Raw genomic sequence first — 16,013 nt, 5'->3', positions numbered from 1 at the left:
TGTTCACTGGAGCCTCCAAACAGGGTCCACACTGCTCGCTGCCATCTTGGATCCCCCCCGGAAAGAAAAATTTAAAACATCAATTAAAATCAGAAAGAAGCCAGGTGTGTGTAATGCATGTCTTTAATCCAAATCCTTTGTAGACAGAGGCAGGAAATTCTCTGTCCTCATGTGGCCAGTCAGGCCTATATAGCTAATCCAAGGCAGGCAGCATAACATAAAGACCATGTCTTAAAATATTGAACAGACATTGGACAGTAATATGTACTGTCTCCATTCTTCTTCGAAATAGTCATTAAAATATTACCAAAAGTGCCAGAATAAAAATGAAAATATACATAAAGAGAGAGAAAGAAATGTTTCCTATTCTACATAGGGAGTTGAGGTCACAAATTCTACAGAGTGAGACCCTTTTTTTCTCAACCACAAGAAGAGTTCTAGTTAACTGTATATGGGAAGAATATGAGATTAGACTTTGCATGAAAATGACAGTGTGTGTTTTTTGTTTGCTTGCTTCTTTTTGTTTTTTGTTTTTGTTTTTATTTTGGTTTTGGAGACAGGGTCTCTCTCTGTGTTAGCCTTGGCTGCCCTGGACTTGCCTTGTACAACAGGTTGACCTGAAACTCATAGTGATACCTCGGCCTCTGCCTCCCTAGTTTTGGGAATAAAGGCATGCACCACCATACCCAGCAATGGTGTTGTTTTTACATAGACCTTAATATTGAATTAAGGATTTGAAGTGAGCATGCAAGAAACAGCAAATTTCTGATGAAGCATATACAACCCCATCATCATGTTCAGTGTAATACAAAAAATTTTCTTTTAACTTAAGAAATCATTCAATAAACTTTATACACAAACTAAATCTTACTCAGGCTCTCCCAGTGTTCATAGTCTTTGTAAAGTCTTCTTATTTCAGGAAACAATTCAAATTCTAGCTTCCTATACATTAACTCAGGACTTTGTCACGACCAATACACCAGGATCTATCTTTTCATTTATTTTTTTCTTTAAACTGCATTTGTCAAGATTTATTGGAGATGTTTGTTATCTGAGGATTGAGAAGATAGTTCACCTGTTTCAGATATTTTTTACTCATAATGGTAAAAGTCATTGCTGTGATTAAACATTGACCATAAACAAACTGTGGAAAAATGATTAATTTGGCTCATTAATTACAGCCAAGGGCAGAATAGGAAGGCATTTGGAAACAAAAGCATAGACAATTGAAAGAACATTGCCTGCTGTCTTGCTCTGTTTGATTTCTCTTGTATACATTCCTAGGGATAGTACTTTCTGGAGTAAACAAGTATGCCTACAATCTATACCAATTAGTAAACGATCTCAGAGATATAAAGATAGGCTAGTCTTTTAGAGAAAATTCTTTAATTAAAGTTCCCCTAACCAGTTCTGTCTTTTACTGTACTTTGTATGAGCTCAATGAAAATTAATTAGAAAACCAGGTTGCAATGTATGTACTGTTGGCACAAAGAAAGATAAAAGTTTCTTTTCTTGAATTTCCAAGAATGGTTAATAGTCTCAACTTTTCCTCCATTTGCTTTAATATGATATAGTTATGTCAGAAGTAGCTAAAACCCCTGGTATTAGCATGTATATTGTTTTCTCAGATGCTGCCCTCTGTATGCAGTGGTGATTGTGGTCCTGGATTCAGAAAATTCAGGCAGGAGGGAATGTCAGCCTGCAGTTTTATTTGTGTCCACTGCCCAGAAAATGAAACTTTTAACGGAACAAGTGAGTGTTTTCTGCTCTCATAAAACCTTCACATTGGTAGCCCTATCTATCAACAAAGGGATGCTGTAGGAGTATAAAATGCAATAGTAAAAATAAAATATACAATTTTCTCCATTAGTCTATATATGGATACATACATTAACAACCTAATAACGAAAAACTCTTATGCCTAAACCTACGTTTTGATTCATTGAAAATTTAAGTCATATCACAATTTCTCAAATAAACAATTTTTGTAATCAAGCTGCAGTGAGAATTCCTCACCAGATCTTTCCTACTCATTCATCTCTAAAACTACATGTAGGGAAGATTGCAATCACTAATATTTCAAATATACACTTACTCTCTTTGAACATATTTTTGTGTCACTACATATGTCTATGTGCCCCATATATATACATATCCCCAGGTAGAATAGATAAGGCAAATGACAAATGCACAGGGTAATGAGGGTGTGGAAAACAAATCTGTTATCTTTAGGGAAATTAGTGTAGTGGTAAAAAAAATTACTTGTAAAATTACAAGAAACTGATAAATATGAAACAAAATTCATTGAATATCTAGAAGCCCATTTTCAAGTGTCTGATGCCATTTGTTTCTAGTAAAGTAGAGGTAAGTGTTGATACATGATCTACAAAATCTAAGGGGTTTTATGTGAAAATGTTATATAACACAACCCTAAGAATTTCATGAAATAACAAATTATAGTTTGGGTCTCATACAGATTGAAATTAGGGAAGTAGGAAACTACAGGATGTTTCCCATGATGAAGGGATGAAAATGAAGGGCATTGTACTGCTCAGTCTGTAGAGGTAACTACCTTCAATTTTAGTGTTGAAGCTTCCCATGATGAAGATTCTGGAATTCTTTCTCTGTACTGCCAGGTAATAACATAAATAACGAGATATAAAGTATTTTTTATAATTTTCAAATATTAATATTACATTTATATAAATTTTACTTCTCGCACTCACATTTCTACTTCCCCCATATAAATAAAATCATTGCCAAATTCATGAACACATTTATTTCTTTTATATGGACACACCAATAGAAACACTTGCACACACACACACACACACACACACACACACACACTCACCTCAGAAACATAAAACTCAACCCTGATGATTTCTTTTACTGTTTCTTTTCTATCAATATATTCAGATTGGGCTATTGGAACAAGAAAGGCTACCATAGGTCTTGTCCAAGTAGAAGACAGTCTTCATCTCTCATAACGACAGCATTAATTGAACAGTCAATGAACTTAGAAGGCAAAAAATGTATGGGATTGGTGATTTTAAAACACACTCAGCCAAACTGTGGTTACTGATTTTAGATTTTATGAATTTACCAGACTAAGTCACTTTATGATAGCATTCAGAATAATGAAAAAAATCTGTGTTTTATGAAAATATGTTAATGTTCTCATCAACACAGTTAGACAAATGATGGTTTGGTTTTGTTCTCTGTAAATATAAGAACTAATGAATATAAGATCTGATGTACAGCAATGTTCTTCAATTATCTTATGAGCAACCAAATGCAACTATTTCAAAGATTCACCAACAGAAGTATTGAAATGTCTTGTCAATAAACTTTTGAAGCTGTACCAACAAATCTGTTCTTATTTCAATCAGACATGGATCAGTGTGTGAAGTGTCCAGAGGACCAGTACGCCAACATTGAGAAGAATCACTGCATCCATAAAGCTGTGATCTTTCTGAGCTATGATGACCCCTAAGGAATGGCTCTGGCCTTAATAGCCTTGTGCTTCTCTGCCTTCACAGCTCTGGTTCTTGGGGTATTTTTAAACACAATGACACAGCCACAGTGAAGGCCAATACCTGCTCTCTCAGCTATATCTTACTTGTGTCACTCATGTTCTGTTTCCTCTGCTCCTTGCTCTTCATTGGCTATCCAAACTCAGCCACCTGCATCCTTCCTCAAATCACATTTGGAATTGTATTCACTGTGGCTATTTCCGCTGTGTTGGCCAAAACAATCCCAGTGCTTCTGGTTTTCAAAGTCACAGCTCCTGCAAGAAGGATGAAGTACATTCTGGTTTCAGGAACACTTAACTACATCATTCCTCTCTGTACACTCATCCAAATTATTCTCTGTTAAATCTGGGTTGGAGCTTCTCCTCCCTCTGTTGATATTGATGCACACTCTGAGCATGGCCACATTATTATTGTCTGCCACAAGGGTTTGGTTATAGCATTTTACTGTGTCCTAGGATACCTAGGCTTCCTGGCCCTGGGAAGCTTCATTTTGGCTTTCATGGCCAGGAACCTGCTGGACACATTCAATGAGGCCAAGTTCCTGACATTCAGCATGCTGGTGTTTTGTACTGTTTGGATCAATTTCCTCCCTGTCTACCAGAGCACCAAGGGCAAAGTCATGCTGGCTGTGGAGATTTTTCTTCCAGTGCAGAGATGCTGGGGTGCATCTTTGTTCCCAAGTATTACACAATTGTATTCAGGCCACACACAATTTCTCTTCCAAAGATCAGGGTGAAATCATATTCCTAAAATCATATATCATGAACCTTTTCTTGAAATTGATTTATTTATTCACATTACATCCTGGCTGTAGAATCGATCCCTTTTCTTCTTTCAGTCCCACCCTTTCTATCTTTCTCTCCCTTTACCTCTCCTCTATTGCTCAGATAAGTGAAGATCCCCTTCCCATCCACCCTAGCTCACCAAGTTGCATCAGGACTGATTATATCCTTCTCATCTGTGGCCTAGAAGGCAGTCATACCAAAATAAAGTGATCAAATGTCTGGCAACAGTGTCCATGTCAGGCACAGCCCCCAGGCCTCTAACTTTAGGACCTACATGGAACCTGATTTACCCATCATATACTTCTATGTAGGAACCCTAGATCCAGTTCATACATGGTATTTGGTTGTGCTCCAGTCTCACGAAACCCCTCGGGGCTCTGGTTATCTGTCTTTGTGGATCTTCTATTGGAGCTCCTGTTACCTGAAGGTCCTTTTCTTTTTCACTCCACTGTTCTACAAGACTCTTTATGTATAACTGAATGATTGGCTGTGAGTCTCTGTCTGCAACAGAGCAGAGTATCATAAATAGTGTTGGTGGTTGGCTCTCTCTCATGGCCTGGGTCTTGACTTGTGCCAGGTATTCTGACTTGTCAATTAATTCTAACCACCAAATATTAAGTTGGTGCATAACCAACAAGTATTGGGTTTTAGTACAAGATCTATTTGTTTTTAGAATGATTCTCACCGTCTTCTCTAATGGTGTTTTATAGAAATATCATGGCTACTACAGTTGTCTACATCGTTGATATAATATAGCACCCATCCACTTATATCACAATTTATCACTATTGGAGCATCGCGCAGAGTGCAAATGTTCTTTTATTCTCTAAATAAAAAACATGCAAAATAAAATCAAAATTCTTCTTTTAATATCTCGGTGAATGACTTAGTTGCCTTTTGAATGGTTATTAAAATTTTGAGGAAGTTTGTGGAAGAATGAACTCAGGTTTTCACATGAAGGTAAAACAATGGTCCTCCTTGCAGGAGGGAAGGCAAGGGAATCCTGATATTATCCAAAGATGTAAAAGATTTGAACTTACAGAGTGATGGCCCAGTATACAGAAAGAACACTAAAGAAGATGGATTGATGCCTCAGCAGTTAATGTCATACCCTGCTCTTTAATTAGACCTGATTTAATACTCAACCCTGAAAAAGATGATATCAACAAACCCATGTAACAATATGCCAAAGCATAAGGTGTTGTCTTCTGGGTTATATGGATACCTCAACTCACAGGTTCACAAAACAAGACACAAACACACACACACATACCCACACTGAAATATAAATAACTGACAATGCATAATATTTTTTAAACTACAGGAGAATATTTTTAAACTCTGCATTAGGATTCTGCTTTTTTATGTACAGTTAAGATGTCAGACTTAGAAGAACCTACACATAGAAAATGATATTTGAGAAGCGATGACTGGGGTTCTCAGATAATAACTTTCTATGTTAAATCTACTATAAGAGAGACACAGTTGAACAATTGACAGGAGAATAAAATATTATTAATGTGATATTTCTTAGAGTGTTTGAATTTTAGATGACTATGAGGATCAATACTCTCCTCAGTTGTCATATTTCTATTGAAGGAAAACATGGATCTTAAAACAACAGCATTCCATTGGGAACTACCAAACATTTTTGCTTGCTTGCTTGTTTGTTTCTTTGTGTGTATGTTTGTTTGCTTTATAAATATACTTGGGTTGAGGTTATAAGGATTAGATTTCTTTATTTAAATACATATTTTATTTCATTTCCTGTATAAGAATGATTTATATTACGCTTTCAGTGACCACAGAGACTAGAAAACAGATTCCAATCCAAAGATCTTCCAGTAAAATGATTGGTACCTGCCATTTGTGTGCTGGGTAGAGAAGATTTTACTAAACTTTCTTTAATTACTTTGAGTGCATGGATATCAGTAGACATCTTCTAGTTGTTCGTTACCTTCTCAAAGACATCATGTAGGAGTTAGATCATTAGGATGAAAAGCCCTCACCCATAGCAGCATGAGATTTAACTATGAGATTTTACAAGGGACACAAATGTCTTCTATGAACTTTCATATTGTTACATAAGATAACAGGAAAAGAAGTGAAAAAAACTATCCTAAGACTTTTTATATAAGAGCCACTAGCAAAAGCATCTTTACATAAACTTTCTGAACAATCTAAGGATAATGATAATTGTTAGCAATCTACATCTGCAGGTTATTTGCAAAGGTTGTGGTTGACTCATTAATATCTGCTCCAGCAGCAATGCCAGAAAGAGATCAAGCATTGTAATTGCCGAGGCCAATGATACTGGCCGGTGAGGGGGTCATAGTACTCACACAATTCATATATTAGGAGGAGTATGAGGAAAACAAAGTCAAAAGGCAGAGCTATGCTCCATAACAGCATGAAGTCCACAGGACACATAGTTCTTGAAGTTACACCTCACAGAGACACACCCAAGTCGAGTATGATAACTAGTGGGTCATATTCCATGAGTTCTAGAGCTGTTTTGCTGTTTCTTCAGCATGGCTGTTAACACTCAGTCACAAAGCAAACCTCAATAAATACAGAAATATTAAAATGCCACTTTCGTATTATCATAACACCAGGGATTAGAGCTATACATAACAACAGAAACAACAGAAAACCTACAAACTCATGGAAAATGAACAACTCCCTAGTCAGTGACCACTGGATTTGGGAGGAATAAAGAAAGAAATTAATTTAGAGAATTCAATTAAAATGAAGGCACAACTTACCCAAACTTGTGGGACACAATGAAAGCCATGCTAAGAGGAAAGGGCATAGCACTAAGCACCTTCATGAAGAAATTGGATTTATCCCATACTAGCAATTTAACAGCATATATGAAACCTCTAGATCAAAAAGAAACTAACACACCAAAGATGAATAGATGACATGAAATCATCACACTCAGGACTGAAATCAATAAATTAGAAACCAAAAGAACAATAAAAATAATCAATGAAACCAAGAGATAGTTCTTTGAGAAAATCAACAAGCTATACAAACCCTTTGCCAAATTAACTAAAAGGCAGATGGAGAGTCTCCAAATTAACAAAAATCAGAAGTGTAAAAGGGGACACAAAAACACACAATGGAAATCCAAAAAAAAAAAAATCAATAGGTCTTACTTCAAAAGCCTATATTTCACAAAATAGTAAAATATAGAAGAAATGCATGGTTTTCTTAATACATTTTACTTACCAAAGATAAATCAAGACTGGGCAAACACTTTAAACTGTCCTATGACCTCCTAGGTAATAGAAGCTGTCATCAACATCTCCCAACCAAAAAAATATGTCCAGAGCCAGATTGTTTTAGTGTAAAATTATACCAGACATTCAAAGAAGAGCTAATACCAATACTCCTCAAACTATTCCAAAAAATAGAAACAGAATTAAATTACTAAGCTCAAAACTCATTCTTTGAAGCCACAGTCACCATACTACCTAAACGGCACAAAGACCCAACTATACCACTCCTGAGTATATACCCAAAAGATGTTCCACCATATAAAGACATTTGATCAGCTATGATTATGGCAGCTTTATTTATAATAACCAAAATGTGGAGACGACCTAGATGTCCCTCAACTGAAGAATGGATAAAGAAATTGTGGTACATTTACACAATGGAATATTACTCAGCTATTTAAAAAATATCATGAAAATTTCAGGCAAATGGATGGATCCAGAAAAGGTCATCTTGAGTGAGGTAACCCAGACCCAGAAAGATATACATAGTATATATACCCATTTATAAGTGGAGTTTAGCCATATCATACTGGATAAACATAGTATAATGCATAGACCAAAAGAAGATGAGGAACAAGGAGAATCCACGTGAGGATGCTTAAATCTCCATCAAAAGGGGAACTAAAATAGACAAAGGTAGTGGTTGAAGAAAGAAAACACGGTCGAAGAGGAAACAGAGATATAAAGGTGGAAACCAGACCTTGGGAGAGTGGGGGTGGGAGGATGAAATATCTGAAGAGAAGATAAATTGAGGGATGGGATACCTCTGTGATAATCTGGAGAACCACTCCAGGCTACATTCTCAGAGAAATATGACAGGGACTCTAGCAACAACTCTTTGAAGCAGGGGCCATAGACACTAAGAGGCCACCCTCTAACTAGACTAATTTCCTAGTGAAGGGAAAGAAAGTTAGTTGTAGTGTAAAAGTAAAAAATGAAAGACTTGCAAATAGCAGAGACACATCTTAAATCAGGTCAAAAGCAGCCTAGTTTGCAAACCTTTCCTGTATAATATTGGCAGTCACAGCATGCAGCACCAGTCACGCTCTGTGAAATATTGGCACTTAGTATGTTATTTTTATTTATTGTTCTTATTACTATAACAAAATTATTGTAACACTGTTTAATTATTGTTCCTCACTGGAACACTCACTCCTTTATCCCCAATTTCTTTCTTTCCAGGAGGATCTACTCTCCTGTAAAAGTCTAGATATTCTCTGCTTCACTGGTCTGCATTTCAGATCTTTAGTCCAAGTGATAAACACAAGTTGCAAAATTCAGGTCTGAGCACATCTCAGTCTCAGGTATAATGATGCTACCCACATCCCCAAACATTAAGGCTCCTGGCAGGAAGCTGTGTTGGACATATTTGGTTCCCAGACCACTGTTAACAAGCTACTTATGTGACCACCATTAAAAATGCTATCAGTGGTGTGTTTGAGAAGAGCCATAGGAAGATGTGAGCTAGGGTTCTGGAAGGACCCATGACAGTCAGGACTCATGTGTATACTCTGTGTACAAAATCCAAGTCAGGGAGAAACAGCCTCATTTGCAGAGCATCCCTCATCCAGAGAGAATACACAGAATGACCCATGATACAGATACAGACTACTCAACCAGGGCCTGTGCTCAGCACTGAGGGGAGAACCAATAATTAAGCAAAATGCAGAGATTTTCTGACTCTCCTGAATCTATTAACATCCATTCCATCGTTAACCATGAGAAACTATTAATTGAGTTATAAAATATGACTTTCTTCCCTGTCCTGTACTTCCAACAAATCAATATCCTGTGGTGATCCATTTCTTCATCCACATTATGGATTTCCTCCTCTGTTCATACTCCTCTAAGAAGACAGTTGTGACTGAGAAGCATCCCTGTGTCTGATACTTAGAACATAATATTAACTGGAAATATTCCTGGTTTAATGTGTGAACTTATTCTATTTTTCAGTAAGATTTTTTTCTCATTTTGGTTGTATCTTGTGCAAATCTTGTGCATGCATTCACAGCTGCTGTGAGTTCATGTATACATTGGCTCAGTTCACAGCTGGTAGATGGTGTTTCACTGCAAATTACCCCCATCTCTGTGACAGCCTCTCTAACAAAAGATTGAAACTGAATAACTGAATCAGGTGTGGTAGAATGGACCTTTACTTCCAACAGTCAGGAGGCAGATAAACATAGATCTCTTGTGAGTTTCAGACCATCCTGATCTACAAAGGCAGTTCCATGTTAGCCAGGACTGCGCAATGAAACCTTGTCCCAAAGAAGAGGTGAAATATAGAGAGATGCTCAGAGATAAAGAGTATTTGTTAAGAAGATCAGAGATTAATTTTCAGCACTCACATAGTGGCTCATAACTCTAATTCCAGGGGATTTGACTACTTCTTCTATCTTTTATGGGCACCAGGGACTGTCATGGTGTACATACATTTATGCAAGCAAAACACTCATACACATAAAATGAAAGAAATCTAGCAACAATACTAAATAAGCATATTACAAGAATTAAATTAGATGCTTTTTAACTCTGACCACAAAAGACCTTCACAGGAGAGCTGACAGCCTTACCCTGATAAAGGAAAACTCAGGTTGAGAGCAATTGTTGCTCTTGCTGAAGAACTGGGATCAGTTTTCAGTACCCATATGGTGGCTTACAACTATCTATAAATTTAATACCTGTGGAGTTTATGCTCTCTCCTGAAATTCATGGGCATGAGATATATATGTAATGGACACAAAACATGCAGGCAGCACATTCATAAAAAATAAATAAAGCAAAAGATATTTAATATAGGCATAGGGGAAGACTTGCTCAGCAGGATTCCAGTAATTGAGGAAATACGGCCAAAAACTATCAATTAAAGCTTAATGAAATTAGAAAGTCTCTTGCATATCAAAATAGCAAAAAAGCGAATTAAGTCAATATGTATCTCCTCAGAATGGAAGAAAGTTTTTGCAGCCTATACATCTAACAGAGGAATACTGTCTTGAATATAAAGAACTCAGAAGACTAAATGATAAGCGTTTTAAAAATCAGATATTCTGGTCCCTAAGCAGGCTAAAGTACTAACAGTTCTCAAAAGATGTAATGCAAATCATTTTGTTTCCATCAAATACCAGTCAGAAAGACAGTTAAGAAAACTAAAACAGCCAATGCGGTGGCACATGCCTATATCCCCAGCACTGAGGAGGCAGAAGCAGGCAGACTCTACAAATTCAAGGCCAGCCTGGTCTGCATAGTGAGTCCAGGACAGCCATGGCTCCACAGAGAAACCCTGTACTCAAAAAAAAGTAAGGAAGGAAAGATGAAAAGGAGGGAGGGAGGGAGGGGAAAGGAAAGGAAAATTAGTATCAAATACTACAGTGTGCAGGTGTGTATCTCTCCAAACCTGAGGATGCCTTGGGTGCGCAAGTGAGGGAATGATCCCATGAGGGTGGTTTGATGAGAGTATTGTGTTAGGGATTGTTGTGAGGAATGAGTGAGAATTAGGATGTCTAGAGAGTGGATTATGAGAGATGCTTTAGGTCAGATTTCATAAAGGAAGGTGTGACATTCGAGTCCCAGTGGCCTTGGTCTTCAAGTGAGTTTGTGTACACGGATCCTGGGTGGAATGGAGGAAAATGCAGCATTTGTTAAGACAGAACTGGCTCCCTACAGAAACTATATTCCCACACACCTTCCCACCCTGTGCTGAATGAAGAGCACTTGTGGTGCACTATATCAGGACCTTGTTCATAATACTGCTCACTCAGTATCCAGTGGGACTGGAAAGCACAAAAGGAGTTCAGAATGGACCCTCAATCCACCACGAGAGGTTCCCATTGGGCTGGGCCGCCACAACCACGTGGGCCTCTGGACGAAGACAGCACTGCAGCTCTGCCTTGAAATGACTTTTAAATCCAGGGAACAGAGAGGAGCCTCCACACAACAGCATATTTTGTTCCATGTCGGCCCGCAACCCCTGAGGCATGGAGCAGAGGTTCTGTTCCACCATGCTGGGGAGGCCCAAGGATGAAGGTACCGAGGTCTCTGGGGGATGGAATAATAGCTCAGGACACTAAAAAAGCTCTTTCCCCACTGTGATCATCTATCCATCTGGCAGCTTCAGGCATCGCTGGAATTTGGTATCAGGGCGTCCTTGCTCTTTCTGGGAATCTGAGGCCACATAGCAGAATTGGTGCTTGATGCTCTCCACCATATCCATGTCTTCCTTCTTAGGCAGGAAGCTAGATCTCAAGATTTTCTCTGCCAAGATGTTAATCACATAGTGTCCAGCTATGTCCAGGCGCTGGATGCCATTGGGTAGATTGTAGCATTGAAAGACTGGAACTGTGTAGCTGACTCCATGGACAGTGTCTGCCATCAGCCCATTAATGCACCCGTTAGCATAGACTGACAGCACGGATTGGGAGGAAACATATATGGTAGGGGAGTGCAGAGACTCGAAAGCCACTTCCACCAGCTTCTCAAGGTTGCAGACAGGGTTAAAGGGTGGATCGGTACAGAGCAGAGGATGGTCCTAGGTGGCCACTTGGAGGTCATTTTCTAGGATGTGGTGACAAATGAGATCAGCAGCTTCCCAATCCACCACAATCCCATTACAAACTGGTTGTATCATGGTTAACTCAGGGAAATCATGGGCTGCCTCACCATTAAATGTTTCCTCCTTGGACTGTCCCATGGTGGTTTGTTTCTTGGACTGGAAGCCCACAACATTGACCACAATGTAGGTCGGTTGATTCTGTCCAGCAAGGCCTATCTCACAGGTGCCAGTACCCATGTCAGTGACAACACAGCACATCTTTGATGGTATCTTGTTACCAACCAGTCCACAGGGTTCTTGTAGCAAATTCTTCTTTACTGTGGTTGAGTAAGAGTTCAGATCAAAGGACCTGTGGGTATCCCAGCACTTGGGGCCATTTTCATCCATCTTTACAAGTGTCTTTGGTGAGGCTAATTAGTAAAGTTGACAACTTTATCTTGGAGCAGGAAGAAGAGGACCAGCCAGGACCCAGAGGAGCAAAGTGGGAGAGGTACACCAGGTTATTTATGAGATCACACTGCCTTGCTTGACTTTACAGTGCAAGGCCAGGGTGTGGTCAGAAGGGGTGCACACTGCCCCAGGGTTCACAGTTGATTAAGACCATAAAGCCAAAGGTGGAGAGGTAGGTCTGTTTTCTGCCCATTTCTTTTATTCCACATCCACTCCCTCCCAACTGGTGTCTACTACACAGCATAAACAACCATATGCCCAGTGAAAATAGAAATCAGAAGGTGGAAAGGCAACTTGGGCTTCTGGGTGTTGTTCTGTGCATTCATGTGCGCACATAGTTTCACCTGTGTATGTGCATATATTTGATTGGGTATGTGTGTACATGTATTCTTGTGTGAGTAGAAGTCTAACATTGTTCCTTTTTATACATTCACTGATAGAGGCTCTGTCTTAGTTACTTTTTATTACCATGACAAGACACCCTGGCAAAGACAACTCTAAGAGAAAGCACTTAATTTGAAGGGTTTACAGTCATGTTAGAGAGCATGGCAGCAGGCAAGCAAGGATGGAAATGTAACTGTATCTGATAGCTAACATTTTATCCATAGGCACAAGAGAGAAAAAGAACAAACTGGAAACAGTGTGATCCTCTGAAATCTCAAAGGCCATCCTCTGTGACACATCTTCTCCAATAACCCACACTTTCTAATCCTTCTAAGACAGTGCTCCCTCCAGGAAAACAAACATTCAAATATATGAGCCCATGGAGCACCATTCTCACAAGGCATTTAAATGAAACCAGGGCTTCCAGAAGCAGAGAGTCTTGCAAATCAGTTTGCTTTGGGTTTCTCTTTCTCTGAGTTACAGGCAGGCTGCTGTGCCTGCATGGAGTGTTGGGTCCTTATTCCAGATCCCTTTGAATTTTGTAACCTTGGAGCCAACTCCTCAGCCCAGGCTGTCTGGTTATTTTAAAGAATGAGAGACCAGACTGGGAGAGAGGAGTAGGTAGATGGGAATAAGTAGGTTTAAATGTCTCAAGTTCCTTTTGCTTTCTGTTCCTACATCCACCACAATCATTCTCTCCATTCTCTTCTTTATTAAACAAACTTATGTGTGTTTTGTCTTTATATCTGTGCATGACATGCATACATGGTATACCTGGAGCCCACAAGAGGGCCCTGGATCCATGAAACTGGGGTTACCAGAATATGTGTGAGGGTGCTTGGAACTGAACCCAAGTTTTTTGGAAGAACAATAAATTCTCTTAACCACTGAGACATCATTCCCAGTTCCCCACTCCCACCACATTCCGTTCTTGCAGAACAGGAATTTGTCTCTTCAAATGTATGCTCCATACCTTCCTACTGGAAGCTTTCCAAATTTCTACTCTGTAGCAATTGTACAGAGAAGAATGGTCTGCGTTCTCTGTGTGTTCTCCATTTCCTTCTGATTCCAGTGAGCCTGGTGATTCCACTGTACATCACAGGACATAAGCAAAGGCTTCACGAATAGCTAGCAGAACTCGTGATGTAGCTGGGTTACAAAGCACTTGCCAAGCATGTATGAAATTGGGGTTGACTCCCAGGACTGCACTACAAACCATTAGTAACACTAAAAACGGAAGTGCAGTGGGCTAGCTTAGATTAGGCTAGTCACTTTAAACTCATGGCAACATTGTGTTGATCTCAGGTGTCATCTCTTAAAGGTAGGTAAAGGAAACCATCCCTTTTATCTTATACTAGGTGTGATACAGGGAGATATAACATCAGCAGAAATGGTTCCACTCTACACTTTTTTTTATTAATTTATTCTTGTTACATCTCAATGTTTATCCCATCAATTGTATCCTCCCATTCCTCCCCCCCCCATTTTCCCATTATTCCCCTCCCCTATGACTGTTCCTGAGGGGGATTACCTCCCCCTATATATCCTCATAGGGTATCAAGTCTCTTCTTGGCTACCTGCTGTCCTTCCTCTGAATGCCACCAGGTCTCCCCCTCCAGGGGACATGGTCAAATGTGAGGCACCATAGTACGTGAGAAAGTCATATCACACTCTCCACTCAACTGTGGAGAATATTCTGACCATTGGCTAGATCTGGGAAGGGTTTTAAAGTTTACCTCTTGTATTGTCCTTGGCTGGTGCCTTAGTTGGAGCGGGACCCCTGGGCCCAAATCTGCCTATCATATTGTTCTACTTGTAGATTTCTAGGACCCTCTGTATCGTTTTATTTTGCTATTCTCCCATGCGTCTCTCATTTAGAGTCCCAATAGGATGCCCTCCCCTCTGTCCCAGTTTCCTGGTAAGTGAAGGCATTCGTGGGACATGCCCCTTGGGCTAGTATGCAGATATAAGTGAGTATATACCATTTGATTCTTTCTGCTTCTGGGTTAACTCACTCATTATGATCATTTCTAATTCAATCCATTTATCCACAAATTTCGGGAATTCCTTGTTTTTAATAGCTGAGTAGTATTCCATAGTGTATATGTACCACAGTTTCTTTACTCACTCTTCTATTGAGGGACACTTAGGCTGTTTCCATGTTCGGGCTACTATGAATAAGGCTGCTATGAACATGGTTGAGCAAATTTTCTTGTTGTGTGCTGGAGCATCTTCTGGGTATATTCCAAGGAGTGGAATAGCTGGGTCTTCAGGAAGCCCTATTCCAATTTTTCTGAGATAGCACCAGATAAATTTCCAAAATGGCTGTACTAGTTTGCATTCCCACCAGCAATGAAGGAGTGTTCCTCTCTCCCCACATCCTCGCCAGCATGTGGTGTCGCTTGAGTTTTTGACCTTAGCCATTGTGATGGGTGTAAGATGGAATCTCAGAGTTGTTTTGATTTGCATTTCCCTGATGACTAAGGAGGTTGAGCATTTCTTTAAGTGTTTCTCAGCCATTTGATACTCCTCTGTTGAGAATTCTCTGTTTAGTTCCAAGCCCCATTTCTCAATTGGGTTATTCGGTTTGGTGGTGTTTAATTTCTTGAGTTCTTTATATATTTTGGATATTAGACCTTTGTCAGATGTAGGGTTGGTGAAGATTTTTTCCCAGTCTGTAGGCTGTCGCTTTGTTCTCTTGACAGTGTCTCCTGCCTTACAGAAGCTTCTCAGCCTCATGAGGTCCCATTTATTAATGGTTGACATTAAGGCCTGGGCCGTTGGTGTTCTGTTCAGGAAGTTGTCTCCTGTGCCAATATGTTCCAGGCTCTTTCCCACTTTTTCCTCTAAGTGGCTTAGTGTCTCTGGTTTTATGTTGAGGTCTTTAATCCACTTGGATTTGAGTTTTGTGCAAGGTGACAAATATGGGTCCAGTTTCATTTTTTTACACATAGACCTCCAGTTAGACCAGCACCATTTGTTGAAGATGCTATCCTTTTTCCATTGAATGGAGATTGGCTTCCTT

General features: G+C 39.3%; 1 pseudogene; it reads right to left on the bottom strand.

Annotated features, from left to right (window-relative positions):
- Window positions 1–11,287: 11,287 nt before the first annotated feature.
- Window positions 11,288–12,541, bottom strand: LOC127186426 (actin-like protein 9; annotated as a pseudogene).
- Window positions 12,542–16,013: the final 3,472 nt, after the last annotated feature.

This window comes from Acomys russatus, unplaced genomic scaffold (assembly GCF_903995435.1).
Source record: "Acomys russatus unplaced genomic scaffold, mAcoRus1.1, whole genome shotgun sequence".
Lineage (NCBI taxonomy): Eukaryota > Metazoa > Chordata > Mammalia > Rodentia > Muridae > Acomys > Acomys russatus.
Note: the sequence above shows the minus strand (reverse complement) of the source record. Positions and strands in the feature narration are given on the sequence as shown.